General features: G+C 47.8%; 1 long non-coding RNA gene across 3 annotated transcripts in view; it reads right to left on the bottom strand.

The window, feature by feature from the left end:
• Window positions 1–1280: 1280 nt before the first annotated feature.
• LOC120095638 (uncharacterized) overlaps window positions 1281–14876 on the bottom strand; it is a 30925-nt gene continuing 17329 nt past the window's right edge. The window contains exons 1-3 of one of the 3 annotated variants that reach the window (XR_010056265.1): window positions 5762–14869; window positions 4862–4997; window positions 1281–4448 (exon numbers count right to left, since the gene is read on the bottom strand). This is a non-coding gene — a long non-coding RNA (uncharacterized LOC120095638). Of the gene's footprint in view, window positions 4449–4861; window positions 4998–5761; window positions 14870–14876 lie in introns of those variants that run through there. The other 2 variants (XR_005491265.2, XR_005491264.2) reach the window with 2 other exon arrangements.

The following is a 14876-nucleotide window of genomic DNA, read 5'->3' as shown; positions in this document are numbered from 1 at the left end:
AATTGATGAGCTCTACAGATGAGGACTTGGGTTTCTCTGGAAAGCCTGTTGTTAAAACATTTGCTGGAACAAATGAGAGATGATTGTGAAAGACGATGGAGAAGGTGGGTCTCTGCCATCGACTTGACTTCAACGGTTTCTTTCTTCCTCTGCATGATCTATGAAGCCACTATGACCATGTGTGTCATGGACAGTGGCTTGAATGGGTGTGTAAGGTCACTGTAAGACGATGAACTCCGTGACTGGGGTGAAGACCCTGGGACAGGTGTCTCCCTGATCTGAGTGTGTGAATGTTCCCATCTACGTGATTGCTCGCCAGTGCGATGGATGGTCTTGGTCACCTGAAAGCCAAGACCCTGACACTCATGAAAGGTTCTCTGAGCATCTTGCCCCATGGTGAATCACAGGTTTCTGTGGAGAATAGTAATCAAGTTGTGGGGACCTTGAGCCATCCACCTTGTCCAGAAACAAAACTCACACTCAGTGAATATTCACAATGTGCTGTCCATGTGCTGTCCATGTGCTGTCCATGTACTGTCTGTGTACTGATCATGTGCTGTCCATGTGCTGTCCATGTGCTGTTCATGTACTGTCTGTGTGCTGTCCATGTGCTATCCATTGGCTATTCAGGTGCTGTCCGTGTGCTGTCCGTGTGCTGTCCATGTGCTGTCCGTGTGCTGTCCATGTGCTGTCCATGGGCTGTCCGTGTGCTGTCCATGGGCTGTTCAGGTGCTGTCCATGGGCTGTCTATGTGCTGTCCATGTACTATCTGTGTGCTGTCCATGTGTTATCCATGTGCTGTCCCTGTGCTCTCTGTGTGCTCTCAGTGTGCTCTCCATGTGCTGTCCATATGCTGTTTGTGTGTTCTCTGTGTGCTATCCATATGCTAGACATGTGCTATCCGTGTGCTGTCTGTGTGCTGTCCACAATGTGCTGTCCACCTTTACTCACATGAACTAGAGGCATCTGGGAAGAGAGGCCTCAATTGAGGAAATGAGCCCACCAGACCTGTGGAACTTTTTCTTGGGTGACGACTGAAATGGGTGGACACGTCACACAGTGGTTGGTACCACCCCAGTTGGATGGAGCCTGTCTCCTCACACCAGGGTCACAATAAAGACCTTGGTGGAATGACGCTGATCTGAGCCACAATCTCCATACTTAGTGAGCTTCAGAAACTTGTCTGCTCCTCCCAGAGACACACAGGGATCTCTGGGGATCAGCCATAACTCTAAGTCACCAAGAGTCAATGCTCTTCCTGCTTGCCTCACCCTGCCTAAGTATGCCTGGAAGATGGGTAGTGAAGGTGAACCCACTCAGGATAGACGATGAAGTCCTCTGGGGTGCAGAGGGACATTCAGCATCTTGGCTGGGGTGCTTAGGAAGCATCCTTTTTACAGCTTCTCCCTCAGCAAGAGCATGGTGACCAGAGCACCCTGATTCTGTCCCTCTTCCACCCCCAACTCAGAGGCTTCAAATGAGCAGTAAATTTTGATCACAACTTTCTGACTAGGAAATTTGGGAAGGGCACGCCCAGAAGTGTGTCTCAGAGCCATCAGCCGAGACAATGCAGCTTCTTTGAGTTGCTGTCTCTGCACCCTCTAGGGACTCCACAAGACTTGAATCTTCACAGGAGGAAGACTCCAAGTAGTCCTTTTACAACATAGGGGCTTCCACAGGACAAGGATCTGAAGGTGCTTGGTCAAGAGCAACATCAGGAATGAGTAATCTTTTGCTGAGCTCTGGACTCCACGTACTCAGTAACTGGTCTTAATTAAGGTCTCTGTTGTTGTGACAAAACACCATGACCAATGCAACTTGGATAAGAAACAGCTTATTTCTGTTCATGGACCACACAGTCCATCCCTGAGAGAAGTCAGGGCAGGAACCTAGAGGCAGGAACCAATGCAAAGGTCATGGAGGGTGGTGCTTACTGATCTGCTCAGCCTGATTTCTTATAGAATCCAGGACTGCCAGCCCAGGGGTGGCCCTGCCCACAATGAACTGAGCCCACTTACACCAATCAACAATCAAGAAATATCCCCCATTGGCTTGCCTACAGGCCAATCAGGTGGGGGCATTTTTCCCAATGGGCTATACGTTGTATTGAGTTCACAGAACACGAGCCAGCATGGCTACTTTCTGTAGCTATGCTAAAATACCTTGGCAACAGACAAGTTAGAAGAGGAAAGGGTTTATTTTAGCCTACCATTCCAGAGGGTCACAGTCAGTCACGGTAGGAAGTCAGGAGTAGGGATTTGGCTAATTATGTTTTTTTCCTCCTCACATAGGAAAAAGAGAGTAGAAGTGTGGACAGCCTATAAATCTCGACCATTCCCAAGAACAAACTTTCAGCAAGGTTCCACCCCTAAAGCTCCACAATGTTCACAAGTGGCCCCAGCCAGGGTTCGCATGCATGAACCTACAGGGAACGTTTTACGACCACAGAATTGATGGTGCTTTTGGTCTTTCTGTTATCATTCATGCCTTGTGGGAAGGAACTTTGAAGCACGGAAGTCACACTGGCCACAGGACTATGGGCGATAAGGGGTTGGTCTTCTGAGCCTCTGGCACATGAGGAACATGTCTGCCGTGACACCTCCAGATACGGATGACTTTGCTGTGTGCTTCAAAGATATCACCATGTGGGATTCCTCAAACCTGTCATGCTGGGTTTAATTATTCCCCCATTATTATGAGGAAACTGGTGCTCAGAAAGTTCTAATAACCTGCCCTGTGGTATGCTTTGGGGTTGATCTGTGGCTCTACATCCTCTGCTTCCTCCCTCTCAGGGTGTCTAGATGCTGCTATACACCAGGCTGGAAGGATGAAACAGAGTCAGAAACAGGGGAGGTCTGCAGGATGCCTGTCCATCTGGGAGTGAGTACCAGGGGACAGAGAAGGCTTTCTCCGAGGATCTCAGTGTCACAGCTCTTTCAGACCAAGGCATTTTCCAACAGTCTTCAGTGAGACAGTTCTCTTAGATGATCCTAGCTTGTGTATACACTTTTATTCAGGGTGGGCTTGTACGCATATACTTTATTAAGGGTGGAAAAGGTCTGTGTGTGAACCTTGGAGAGTGGGAAGGAGTATTCAGAGTAAGTGAAAATTACAGGCTAGAGTTTAAAGTTCTGTGACTGTCTCATTTGTATATAAAGGCATTCCAGGGATCTCAGATACTGGCAGGCAGGTTCCTATGCAGAAAGGGAAAGTTGAACTTGTAGGTCTGCCAAGGACTATTTAACCTTCCCCAGGTAGAGGGGGTAGGGGATAGGGATCCCCAGACAAGGTCAAAGGAGGGAAAGGCCTGCTGGCAAATGGAGTCCTCCACTTTGTGCCAAGCTCGGAGGAACTAGCCAGTCATGGTAGACTGAGACCTTAAGTAGCAGGGTTTCCCCACAGTGAGGGAGCCAGGACTCCAGATGTCTATTCACAGCAACCCAAGCTGTCCTCACCATGAATGCTCAAACCCTACAATGTCTACAAGTAAAATTTCCATGTGTTTAGCATCCATTAGCTAGGGGAATTTTCAAAAACCCTTGAGTGTCAATGATTTATCTACAAAACATTCAGAAGTGGAATAGTTTCTAGACAATCAAGACACCAGTCAATCTATGTGTCACCACAAATTGAGAGCATCAGCATTGATTAAGAAAGGGTGAGCTGTGAACAGTCACCTCCAATTATCCCATTAGCAGCCCCTGTGAGCTGGCCACAACCCCTGAGCTGGGCATGATTCAAAGTTATCCTTTCTATACTAAGTTAGCCTGTGAGCCCCTGACATTTACCCAAGTGTTCGTGGTGGATGGAGGGATGGAAGTGTAATGAAAAGCTCTGGTTCCTCATGGAGCCCACCATCTGTCTGCCTTGGCAGAGAAGTGTCTGGGTGGAGTCACTGAGACATGCAAGGGCTCATCACTTCATGACAGAGTTCATTTGAGATGTCCCATGTCCCAGACCCAGTGTGACACTGTGGAACATGCACATACTCTGTCTTAGAGTTTTACTGCTGTGAGCAGACACCATGACCAAGGCAACTCTCATAAGGACAGCTTTTAATTGGGGCTGACTTACAGGTTCAGAGGTTCAGTCCAGTATCATCAAGGTGGGAACATGGCAACATCCAGGCAGGCATGGTGCAGGAGGAGCTGAGAGTTCTACATCTTCATCTGAAGGCTGCTAGGAGAAGACTGACTTCCAGGCAGGTAGGATGAGGGTCTTAAAGCCCACACCCACAGTGACACACCTACTCCAACAAGGCCAGACCTTCTAATAGTGCCACTCCCTTGGCCAAGAATATTAAAACCACAACACATACATCCTACAAGAAAAGGACACCAGGGTTGGGATGCGGCTAGGATGCCTCCATCCCTCCTCTGAGGCCAGGCTGAGGAGTTAGGCCTGCCACCGTCTTCATCAGTGCCCTCTTGCTGTGTTTTAAAAAGATCCTGAGAACAAAGGAAAGGAAGAGGTTGATAAACACCAATGACAACGTTAGAAACGCAGGCAGAAGAAATTGTGAATGAGAGCAAGGGAGAAGCGACAGAAAGAGGAGGCACAGTGCGAGATCGTCAGGATGTGAACCTGCTGAGATGTGAGGGACTAGGAGGAAAGAGTCAACGATTCCAAACTAGGAACCCAGAGGTGCCACAGACTCAGAAAGAAGGCATGGCAGTGAAGTCGGCCCAACAGCCACTTTAGGCCCCTTGGGCCCCAGCCAAGAGACAAGCCTCTGGGTGAGTCTGTCAGCATATTCCCTAGAAGAGTAAACTGAGGTGAGAGATTCTCCCCTCAAGTGGGGTGACCTCTGACCTGTGGCCCAGGTGTAAGGAGGTCCGAAGGGAGAGCTGTTGGTTTTTACCAAGTGTCTTTGCCACTTGCTGGCAGGTGCATCTGCTCTGCTGCTGCTGCTGCTGCCGCTGCTGCTGCTGCTGCTGCTGCTGCTGCTGCCGCTGCTGCTGCCGCTGCTGCTGCTCCTCTGTGGCCATCATTCTTTGCTGAAATAAGAACTCAGCTTCTTTAGACTTTTTTTTGTTGTTGTTCTTTTTTTCGGAGCTGGGGACCAAACCCAGGGCCTTGAGCTTCCTAGGCAAGCGCTCTACCACTGAGCTAAATTCCCAACCCCTTCTTTAGACTTCTAACACGGATTAAAGATCATTGGCTCTCCAGGCATCCTCCAGGTATTCAGGCAATATTCTGGGGCTACTGAGGCAGGCAATCTCATGGACTGAACAGCTACTGGGTTCTCTCTCTCCAGGGTGCAGTAGCCATTGTTGGACCAACCACACTGTATCAGATAAGGCAATCTACTCAATCCCCCTACTGTTTTTTTTTTAAATATTTTTAGATTTTGTTTTTATTTTATGCCTGTGAGCGCTTGCCTGCATGTATATATGTGTACCATGTGCATGCAGTGCCCGGAGAGGCCATAAGATTTCGTGAACATGGAGTTAGATGTGGTTGTGAACTACCCGCCACGTGAGTGCTGAAAGGTACCCAGGTCCAGCCAGGTCCTCTGCAAGAACAGCAAAGATTCAGCAGAGACAATGCTAACAACATGAATGCAAGAAAAAGAAAAAAAAAGTCGCTCAAGAAGTTGATAGAGCTGGAGTGTGCCAGTTTAAGTGCACTTCAAAAAGATATTCTGAGCTGTTCCAGGAACAGTGAGAATGAACAGAGCCTTCACGGTACACAGACCAAAAAAAAAAAAAAATGCATTCTTCTAGCACTGATACACTGTTCAAGGAGCAGGATGCAATACCGTTATCCACCCAGCAGGCAGGAGCAGATGTGCCTGGGGTCCCTGAAAACTCTGTGTGGCTGAAGACTTTCCCGGCGCTGGTTTTTCTCAGTCAGTCTACAGAATCCATCACACATACTTTACGAAGGGTCGTGATGTCCGGTCTGTATTTAGTTTCCTGTGCTCCTCAGAGAGAGTTCTGTTTGCTTTGTCGTGCACATGGCACTGAGTTAATCGTAGCTTCCCCCGATCGCGCTGTGTTTAAATAAACAACTCAGGGTCAGATGCCTGAGGTTTGGACCAACACTGGCTACTGAGCTATGTTGCCATGAACTGCCTTAGTGTGACAGAAGGAACTATATATAAATTAATTGAATATTTAAAAGCAGTGATAATAAACCACAAAACAAAGGACTCCAGTATTTTAAAAAGGAATCTAATAATAAAAAAAGATGAGATTATACAGAAGTAGTAAATCGTTAAAAGGAAGAAAATGTTCCTTCAATTACTTGAGATATATATATATACATATATATATGTATACATATATATTGATCATACCCACCCCTTTCTTCTCTTATTCCCTCATCTCTCCACACAAGCCCATGTCCCAATTTTATGTCCCCATTTTTTAAAAAAGAATGCTAAGTCCACTGAGTACTGACCATATGTGCACACATATAAACCCATCTGCTGCGCCATGAACAATCCCCCAAGAAGAATGATTCCCTACCCAGCCCCCAGCAGCTATCAACTTCCCATAGCTCTCCTTGGCTAGAGTAGAGGCGCATGAGCCCTCACTCATCTAGACAAGAATCTGAGCCAGTCTGATCTTGTGCCAGGCTGTGCCAGCAGCCCGAGTTATCACGAGGTCACACGTGTCATAACCCCATGCTATCTACCTATTCACATAGCATGCCACGTCCTGAAGATGGGATTCCACGAGGAAATGGCTGCTGCATACCGGCCTTTCACAGCCAGAGCGCCTGAGGCAACCAGGTGGGAGAGGGCAGCAGGCAGAGCGCAAAAGCCCCCATAGTAACCAGAACATTCGATAGCTCTCCCCTCATAGGCCTCATTTTAAAAACGTATTTCTATGGCTACGTCCAGCCAATCAGGGCCCAACTAACGTGCAGGAGGGACTCATTCCTGCCACGTCCATTGGCAACCTCAGACCTGCTTTGCACCGGGCTGGGCTACAACAGCTGCTGCCCCTAGGCTGGACACCCAAGCCTGTAGTGGGCTGGGCTGGAACACTCGCTTGCTACCAAGGGTATCAGAGTTCTTTCCCATCCAAATTCCATCGTGCAAAGAAAGGTACCCGTGTTCTCCCTCGGCTGTCTGTCCACTCCATTCTCAGAGAACGACAAACAAGAACCTGACTGGAGACAGGAGATGATCTTTGCCTTGTGACCATTTCAGTAGAGAAAGGAGGCAAAAAAAGATCCCCAAATAGGCCCCAAGTGTTCAGCTGAATAGATACAAAAATAAATTAGGGTACGAAGAATTGGCCCAATGGTTAAGGACAATCGTTCTTGCAGAGGGATCCAGGTTCAAGTCTCAGCAGCATATGTCCCAGGGAATCAATGCCCTCCTCTGACCTCCACAGTCTCCAGGCATCATGCATGTGATGATGCACACACACACACACACACACACACACACACACACACACAGGTACACAGGCAGATACAAACACTCAGACACACAAAGTACTAAAAATAAACAAATCTAATATATATTAGGTATGGTGATTTTAAGTAGGAATGGCCCCATAGGCTCATATATTTGAATGCTTGGTCATTAGGCAGTGGCAATGATTGAGAAGAATTGGAGGTGTGGTCTTGTTGAAGAGGCCTTTTGGAGGAAGTCAGTCACTGGAGGTAGGCTTTGAGGTTTCAAAAGCCCAAGTCTGGTTCCCTTCCTCCTCCCCACTCTCTTTCCTTCTTCTTCTGCTTACAGATCAGTCTGTAGCTCTCAGCTACTGTTCCAGTGCCTCCTTACATGCTGCCATGTTCCCGCCTTGATAATGATGGACTGAACCTCTGAACCTGTAAGCCAGCCCCAGTTAAATGTCGTCCTTATGAGAGTTGCCTTGGTCATAGGGTCTGTTCACAGCAGTAGAACAGTGACTGAGACATTAGTAACTGAAATATGTTCAAAAGTTAAAGGCAGCTACATCTAAACAATTAAAGAGAAATATAAGAATTCTGCCTCACAACGGATATCAGTGAAGGAATAGAAATTATCTAAATATAAGCTTTGGGGCATGTGAAGAGATGGCTGGGTGGTTAAGAGCACTGGCTGCTCTTACAGAGGACTCACATTTGGCTCCCAGCACCCACAACCATCTATAACTTCAGTTCCAGGAGCTCTGATGCCCTCTTCTGGCCTCTGAAGTAACCAGGCACGCATGTGGTACACAGGCATGCAGGGGAACTTGGTGTAGATCCCAGGTAGCTCTGAGACCCTCTCTCAAAACAGAAAACATAAGGGGAGAGCTGAGAGAACAGATGACCGAGAGAGTGCTTGCCTGGTACTTGCTATTCACAAGGGCCTAGGCACAATTCTGGGGGGCGGGGGGGGCAGAGACAGGCAGATAGACAGAGACAGACAGAGACACAGAGACAGAGACAGAGACAGAGACAGAGACAGACAGACAGACAGACAGACAGACAGAGCAAGACTAGGGTAATACCCTGGAACTTTAAGGTATAAAAACTGCAATTTCTGTTCACTAGTAGAACTCAGAGCCATTGTGGGGTGAATCATCTGAGGTTATCTAAACTAAGAAGGAAACGTAGTCATCTTGAGCTATCAGGACAAAAACACCACAAACCGGGTAACTTAGGCAGCAAACATTTTGCAGAACTAATGTTACAAACACAGCCACATTGCTGGAACTAATTCCACCAAAATCCCAATATTCCTCAGAGGAATGGAGAAAAAAAATCTGAAAATGCATTTTGGGGTGTAGTGGTGTACCCCTTTAATCCCAGCACATGGGTCACAGAAGCAGGTGGAGCTCTGTGAGTTCCAGGCCAAGTCCTAGAGCAGTCAGGGAGGGATGCACTGTAAGACTCTGTCCTTAAAAGAAGTCATCACTGCTTCCAGTTGCTGTGGTCATCTTTGCAGGCCACAGCGTGATACTTTTTCAGGTATGGCTGCTCTGAAGGCATCTGTTCCGTCAAAAGCCAGCCAGAGCCTTCATGAAGCCAAGATCTGCCCCTCAGTGTACTACTTTGCCTTGAGGACTTGGGTCTCCCGCCCCTCAGAGAGCCCCACACCTGACAGGATGGCACTGGGTGAGAAACTCCTCACTGGGGACGCTTTCCAATCAACAGGCCCTCACGAAGATTTGTTAGCTAACACACCTGTGCTTCTTCATTTCCTCTCAGGCTTACGTGTGCCTCAGCGATGTGCAAAGACAGAGCGGCTAAATGTCCCTTGATCAGTCTACCTGGAGTTCTTACAGTGTCACGGTGGTCTCGGATAGTTTTGCCTGAGGAGATCTCCCGTCTCGGAGCTCTTCTCTCCTAGAGCAATCACTTTCATCCTTGTTGAATCACTTTCCAATCTCTCCTGACAGGGATGTGCAAACATGCCGGCAAGCCCCAGTGATCAGATGCGGATCCTTAATAAGCGTGGAGGTGTTCACCAGACAGCGTGCCCGCCCTTGCTGATCCTCCTGGCTGCGTGAGGAGCCCCGTGGGCGTCTGTTTGACAAGCTCTGCCAGGAGCTGCAGATCGACTCCCTGATGAGGAGGAGAATCCCAGACACCATCTTTAGGCGCAGGTGCAGGATCAGCAGGCTTTGCCGGGTGTCAATACATTCTTGGCACTCCGGGGGTTTCTCTACCATAGGTAGAGAGATGAGCTCTTTTTCGTGTCTGCTGAACCTCAGGTGTACCCTGGAACCTTCCAGTTTACACCACCCACCAGTTTGCTCCGGGCCCCAGATTCCACCCCCCACAAGGCGCCACTCCACCAAGTGACGGATATCCCTCAAGTTTCATTGGTCAGGACCCACACTTCATCTTGGATCTCATGCCAGCAATTCTCTGTTGATAAACAGTTCAACCACTCCATACAATGCTCTGCTCAGAAGCCGATCTTACCTGTAGTTACTCCTAAACACACAGCTTCGTCAGTCATTCCAGTTTTCAATGATTACATTCCCCCCAAGCTCTAGGTAAAATGAAGTTCAAAAGTCAGGCCCCTGTGGCCGCAGTGATTTGCATGTGCGTACCTGCATTCCCCGCCCCCAAAAGTGTCTGATCCGATTCTCAGAAGGCCATTTGCTAAAGCAAAGCCCTTGGATTTTTTTCACAAGGAATTTCTTGAGCACCTAGCGGTACCAGGGTCCTTCGGGGGAAGGGGTACCTGTCCTGTGAATTTTCCTGAGGAGACTCGAAACAAATGTCGATAGAGAACAATCACAGTAAACTAAAGAGAGGACTGTACCCAAGTCGAGCTGATGTGGGACCAGAGAATTACTAAGGTGACTATACTGACTGATTTTGTGTGTCAACTTGACACAAGCTGGAGTTATCACAGAAAGGAGCCTCCCTTGAGGAAATAACTCCATGAGATACAGCTGTAAGGCATTTTCTCAATTAGTGATCAAGCGGGGAGGGCCAAGCCCATTGTGGGTGGTACCATCCCTGGGCTGGTGGTCTTGGGTTCTAGAAGAAAGCAAGCTGAGCAAGCCAGGGGAAGCAAGCCAGTAAGTAACATCTCCCCATGGCCTCTGCATCAGCTCCTGCTTCCTGACCTGCCTGAGTTCCAGTCCTGACTTCCTTTGGTGATGAACAGCAATGTGGAAGTGTAAGCTGAATAAACCCTTTCCTCCCCAGCTTGCTTCTTGGTCATGATGTTTGTGCAGGAATAGGAACCCTGAGTAAGACAGTGACTTACAGGACGGGGGGGGGGGGGGATGGTGGTGAGGGCTATCGGTAGAACTGTGAGGAATGCATGCTTCTCTTTTGGGTGTTTGCCCAAAGCAGGCAAGCACCCAAAAGAGCTTGTATTCCGTATATCACATGAGTGCAGTACCCACAGAGGGCAAAAGGGGGAGCAGGATCCCCTGGAATGAGTTGCAGATGGCTGTGGGTTGCCATGGTGGGTGCTGAGAATCAATCCTGGATGGTAACTGCTTTACCCACTGAGTCAGTTCCCAACCCACTCTTGTTTTTAATAAGTGTGTATATTCCTCATACACAGTGCCAGGACTCACGATGACATTTTCATATGTGGTTTTCTATGTTCTTTGCTTCATATTAACCCTCCCCCCATGTAGAGGGTTTTTAATTTGATGTACCCTATTAAAAAAAAAAAAAAAAACTAGCTGGGTGTTGACACACACCTCTGATCCCAGCACTGGGGAGGCGGAGGCAGGAGGATATGTGAGTTCCAAGCCAGCCTGATCTGCATAAAGAGATCCAGTCTCAAAAAAAAGAATTAGTTTTTATTTAAGATGGATTTTTTTAAATGTAACAGTGACTGATAGAAAGGCCATCTGAGGACTGCCCCACCTAGGGATCAGTCATGTCTGCAGACAACAAACTTGATACTGTTGCAGTGCTCCAGAGGAACTTGCTGAAAGGAACATCATGTGGTTGTTCCTTGGGAGGTCTGCCCAGCAACTGAACAGATGCGGATGCTTGGAGCCAACTATGAGACTGAGCTCAGGAACCTGGTGCTAGAGTTGCCAGAAGGCCTGGAGGAGCACAGGGGTATTGCAACCCCATGGGAAGAACAACATTGGCTGGCTGGACCACCCAGTGCTCCCAGAGTCTAGACCATCAACCAAGGAGTGTCCCTGGAGGGATGGATCCATGGCTACAGATACATATGTAGCAGAGAATGACCTTCCCTGACAGCAATGGAAGGGGAAGCCCTTGGTCCCAGGGAGATTTGATACCCCAAAGTAGGGGGATGGTGGAGTTGTGGAGCAGGAGAAAGTAGGGGAAAGCACCCTGGTACAGGCAAAGGGGTGGGGGGAGGGTGAATGTGGGATGGAGGTTGGTGGAGGGGTAACTGGTAAGTGGAATGTAAACAAATGGAAATGATCAATTAAAAAACTTTAAAGATTAAAAAAAGATGGATTTTTTCATACAGTATATTCTAATCAGAGTTTTCCTTCCCCAGTGTCCTCCCACATCCTCCCCACTTCCCCACCCACCCAAATCCACATTCTTTCTTCTTCTCCCTCGAGTAGAAGGTAAACAAGCAAGTAACAAATAAATCAAAATAGAATAAACCAACCAACCAAAGAGAGCCAAAGAGAAAGCACAAGAAAAGCACATAAAGGGGCTGGAGAGATGGCTCAGCGGTTAGAGCACTGGCTGATCTTCCAGAGGTCCTGAGTTCAAATCCCAGCAACCACATGATGGCTCACAACCATCTGTAATGGGATCCGGTGCCCTCTTCTGGTCTGCAGGCAGAACACTATGCATAATAAATAAAAAAGTCATTTTCAAACACATACACACACAATTGGAAACCATAATATAGGAGCAAAGAACCCAAAGAACCCATATGGTTTATTTTTTTAAGAGCCCAGACAAAGCATTATAAGACAAACCCTCCAGAATATACTGGCCACTGACTTTGTTTTGTGTTGGCCATCCCTGTTCTGCATCAGCCCGGAGCGTGGTTTATATACCCAAACTGTTGGAGATTGTTAAGCTTCCAGGTTAGGAGTGGGGGCTTGTGACCCTTCCCCACCCAGCACTGGCACCTGCCCAGGTCACCACAGGGGTTGTGGGCCCATGTGTGCCTAAGTTGTGCTGCGTTTGATGGCCTTGTTCGCTTCACATCTGGCTTAGTCTCTCAGCCTCCTCCCTGAGCACTGAGGGGCAGGGTTTGATGAAGGCTTCCCATTTACAACTGGGGTCTTTGTATTCATCCCTGACCGCTGCAGGAGGAAGCTTCTCTGATCACCGCTCAGCACTCAGAGATCTATACGGCAGAATGTCAGTAGGAGCCATTTTCACGGAGTGGCTCTAAATCAAGTCAAGTACTAGTTGGTTACCTGCATAACTTTTGTTAACTGGATACCTGCATAACTTTTGTGCTAATATTTTACCAACATATTTGTGGGCAGCTCACCATTAATTAGATCAGAGGGTTTGTAGCTAGGCTGGTGTTTAACTTTCTGGTAGCCTTCAAAACACTGTGAGGGTCTGTGATTCATGAAGAATGATACCCCAGACTCAAATGGTAGGCATCAGCAAAGAGCAGTTATTCTCAGAGAACCTGCACGCAGAGGCCCCCCATAACTGGCATAGAAGACAGAGGTGTGGACTTTGCAGGGTCAGGTTAAAGCCTGCAGGGTAGGATCAAGGGACTTTTACCTTCCCTCCCCTTGATTGGTTGGCTCTCTCTCCAGGTGTATGGGTGCCTGTGTGATTGCTTAGGGCTCTGGGGGATTTGGGGGTGTTTGCTGATACTTTGCTCAAGCTAGTGGTGAGGCAGCTTCTACAGCTCTGGCTGACTGCCCATGACAGGTGGTTCTTCCTGGAACTGGTGGTTTTAGACTTTTCTGGTTCTGGGGAGCAGAACCTTAGGTCTAGTCTCCCAAACTGCCCGTTCGTAGCTTGTCATGGAGTCAGCCCAGCTCTGGCTAACTCGGTCCCCTCAGTACCTCCCAGTACTGAGGCTCTCGGTAGGTGCCAGCACTCAATGCACTGTCCCTTGTCGATTCTTACCATTATTCTCTGAGTCTCACTGGAACCCTGCTCAGAAAGTCACTGCCTGGCTGGTTTGCTAGCACTTCCGCTGCATACGGATGTGTAGTCTCCCAAGCACCATCTGTCGAAGAGACTGGCTTTCCTGAGTCCTCTGTCCTGGCCCATTGTTCTAGGTCAGTTTTCGAGCCAGGGCCATGCAGCTTCTATTACTATGGCTCTAAAGTGTAGTTTGAGGTCAAGTAGGATGATATCTCCAGATTCTTCCCCTGGTTTAGGCTGCTTTGAGGGGCCATGGTCGTTTGTACTCCTGTATGCTCTTGTTTTCATCTGTTTGTCTGTTTGTCTGTCTGTCTATTTGGAGACAGGATCTCTCTGTGTAGCCCTGGCTGCCCTAGAACTCACTATGTAGACCAGGCTGACTTAGAACTCACAGAGACTTACTTGTCTCTGGTGCCCAAGTGCTAGGATTAAAGGTGTGCACCACCACTGACCAGCTTTGATGGTATCTTTTTGACAGCTCTTCCATGATGCGGCCAATCAGGGCCCAGCTGGTCCTATTAATTAATTAGTTAATTAATTAGTCAATTTGGCTATTCTCAGGCCTTCGGTATACTTACTTCTGTGTATGTGTCTCTGTATGTCTATGTGGGGATATATGTACCAGTTCAGTTGCCCGAAGAGGCCAGAAAAAGGCATCAGATCCCCTGGAACTGAAGTCAGAGCATCCAATGTGGGTGCTTGAAACCAAACTCAGGTCCCCAGGAGAAACAGCAGGCTCTTGTAAGTACGGAGCCACCTTCCAGCCCACAGTAACAGCAGTAGACCTCCAAGTCCACAGAGGCTAGAACACATCTTCAGAAGGATAGAACCATCACTCTGGTCCTTCTGAGGCCATGGAGCAAGATTTCACTTTGGGAAGAAAATCAACTCGAATGTTTTGAAACGTTTAAATGCCTCCTAAAAATTCTATTCTAAAACAGAACGTTAGGTAGGCAGAGTATAGCCACCATACCCTAAAGTCTTCCTCTGAATCTTAATGCAAAGATATATAAATAATAAAAAAGTTCCCAAAAAAACCCTTAGATAATAATGCAGTCATATAGAGTTTTTCTTCAAGAATATTTGAATGGACAACATTGTTCCTTACAAAGACTCCAGTGTTCTCAACATACAAACACACACACACACACACACACACACACACACACACACACCTTGGCTGCTTTTCTCTCACACCGGGATCTTAGGAGACAAAATTTCCAACCATGTGGTGCTTAAGTTACAACCAGAGGTTCTCGAGTTTAAAATGCACCAGAAAATTTTGGAAGCTTGAAATACAGGCAGCCTACAGTGGTTTAGAACCCACGTTGACCTTGAAGGGAAAGTGGCATTCAAGGACCCCCAGACGAAATCAACCCGAGGAGTCCACTAAGTGGGAGGGA

Source organism: Rattus norvegicus, chromosome 11 (genome assembly GCF_036323735.1).
Source record: "Rattus norvegicus strain BN/NHsdMcwi chromosome 11, GRCr8, whole genome shotgun sequence".
Lineage (NCBI taxonomy): Eukaryota > Metazoa > Chordata > Mammalia > Rodentia > Muridae > Rattus > Rattus norvegicus.
Note: the sequence above shows the minus strand (reverse complement) of the source record. Positions and strands in the feature narration are given on the sequence as shown.